The following is a 2775-nucleotide window of genomic DNA, read 5'->3' as shown; positions in this document are numbered from 1 at the left end:
CATCTCAACCAGCTTGCTTCTTCACTAGTAGTAGCTAGTGCTATCATTTCAGACTTCATAGTTGACTGAGCCAATATCGTCTGTTCTTTGATTTCCAAGATACAACACCACTCGCTATATTAAAATATAGTCATCGATTGCTTTGGAGTCATCTGATAAGATGTTCCAATCAACATCATTGTATCCTTGAAGGATAGTAGGAAATCTTCGATAATATAATCCGAGACTCATGGTCCTTTTCAGGTATCTCATGACTCTTTCCATAGCGTGCCAATGCTCCATACTAGGTCTACTAGTAAACCTGCACAATAATCCCACGACATAGGCAATGTCGGGTCTAGTACAATCAGTGGCATACCTGAGGCTGCCAATGATGCTCGCATATTAAGTTTGTCTAACACCTTCACCAGTGTTCTTGAAAAGTTTCACACTTAGATCATATGGTGTGCAAGCAGGTTTATAGTCAAAATAATTATATTTCTTTATGATATTTTCAACATAGTGAAATTGATCCAAAGAAATTCCCTTTTCTGACCTAGTAATCTTGATTCCAAGGATTACATTTGCTTCTTCGAGGTCTTTCATATCAAAGTTGTTACACAACAATGATTTCAAAATATTTACAGCATGAATGTTTGAATCAAATATGAGTATCTCGTCTACATAGAGACATATGATAGTGCAAATGCCATTTTCAAATTTGTGGTAAATACATTTGTCACTTTCATTCACTTTAAACTCATTCGATATAATAAAGTTATCAAACTTTTCATGCCATTTCTTTGGAGCTTATTTAAGACCATACATGGATTTATCTAACATACATACCCTGTATTCCTGTCCTTGAATTACAAAACCTTTAGGTTGTTCCATAATAGATTTCTTCTTCCGAATCACCTTTTAAAAAAGTTGTTTTAACATCCATTTGGTGTAACACCAGGTTAAGAATAGCTGCTAGTGATATGAGTATTCTAATGGATGTTATTCTAATGATCGGTGGAAAAGTCTTGAATAAATCTATATTTTCTCTTTGTCTAAAACCTTTGGCTACAAGGTGTGCCTTGTATTTTATCAATCATTCCATTGGGTTTTAGTTTCTTTTTCAATATTCATTTACAACCTGTTGCTTTGCAACCAAGAGGCAAGTATACTAAATGTCAGGTTCGGTTAGACTCTAGAGAATCCATTTCATCGTTTATAGCTTCTTGCCATAGATCTGCATCCAATGATTACAGAGCTTTTTTAAGATTTGCAGGATCCTCTTCTAGATTATAAGCCATATATTCTGGTCCATAATGTACAACAATCTTACTCTCTTACTCCTTCGAGTTTCTGTTTCGTCTTGTTTGTTGCTTTCAATGCTTCTTGTCACATGAACTTGACTAAGTTCGCTGCCCCCACTATTTCACAGGAACTTGACTAGGTTCGCTGCCCCCACTATTTCTCGATTTAAATAGGATTTATTTTCATGGAAGTCAACTTCATTTGACTTTATGATCACTTTTGCATTTAGGTCATAAAACCTATACGCTTTGTTCTTTACCGCATACCCAATGAAATCTAATTCATAGGCTCTACTGGCGAGTTTAACTCGCTCGGGATCGGGGATTCTGACATAAGCCAGACCACCCCATGTTTGAAAATAAGACAAGTTTAATTATCTTTTCTTCACTATCTCATAAGGAGATGTTTTGTTTTTAGATTTAAGAACTCTATTCAAAACATAGCAAATAAACAATATATTTTCTTCACACCAATGAGATGTAGTACTAGAGTTAAACATACTAGCAACAACTAGTTCAATAAAAGTTATATTCTTTTTTCTTTTCAATTGTACCATTCACTTCAAGTAATTATGGTGTAGTTGTTCCATATATAATTCCAGACAATTTATAAAACCCATTAAATAAACTAAATCATACTTGGAATCTCTTAATCTTTATACTAAATTGATTTTCAATTTCAGCTATAAAGATCCTTAACATGACAAGCGTTTCACTTTTATTTTTCATTTCTTGGTAACGTCTCATCAAGTTCATGTCAAAGTGTAATAAATCTAAAGACTTAAATTCTCCAACTACATATTTATGTGAACTCTTTGTTATTTTAGCTTGACTATAAAAATCACATTTTCCAAAATCATTTAACAATAACTTTAGAATTAAAACTAAGTTACTTAATTTTGAAATCAAATGTGTTCACATCATATAGTATGGCATGTCAAGATTAAAATCACACAACATGTAAGCATAAACAGACATTTTATTGATTTCAACATTCAAACAAAAGAGACATATTAAATTTCAATATTTAATTTAAATATGCCATGAATGACGTACCTTAATAGCTTATCTCATGAATTATCTTCTGAATTTTACGGGAGTGTGCCTCCACCTCTACGAATCTATCAGCCTCCATGTGCCTCCACGGATCTGTCAGCCTCAATGTATCTGTCATCGGACATCTGATACTCTAGGTAGCATTCACAACTTACTTAGAGTATCTCAAACATATCTCGCATTATTGCTGAAACTGTAATAGTTATACAGATCATCAGCAAGTCGATTAAGAATATAATTCTTATCATTATTCTCCCATGGGTTAATATTCAACTGTTTTATCATTTTCTATTTGCTTCAAACTGAAACAGTTTATCGAAATGAGAGGCAACATAACCAAATCCAGTAATCTCTTCGGTTGACATGGCAGAACAAAACGTCTTAAAATTGTTGGATTTTGAATTTCAAAAACTATTTAAAATTCACAATTTATGCC

This window comes from Cicer arietinum, chromosome 6 (assembly GCF_000331145.2).
Source record: "Cicer arietinum cultivar CDC Frontier isolate Library 1 chromosome 6, Cicar.CDCFrontier_v2.0, whole genome shotgun sequence".
Classification (NCBI taxonomy): Eukaryota; Viridiplantae; Streptophyta; class Magnoliopsida; order Fabales; family Fabaceae; genus Cicer; species Cicer arietinum.
The sequence above is the reverse complement of the archived record's forward strand: the minus strand, read 5'-3'. Positions refer to the sequence as shown.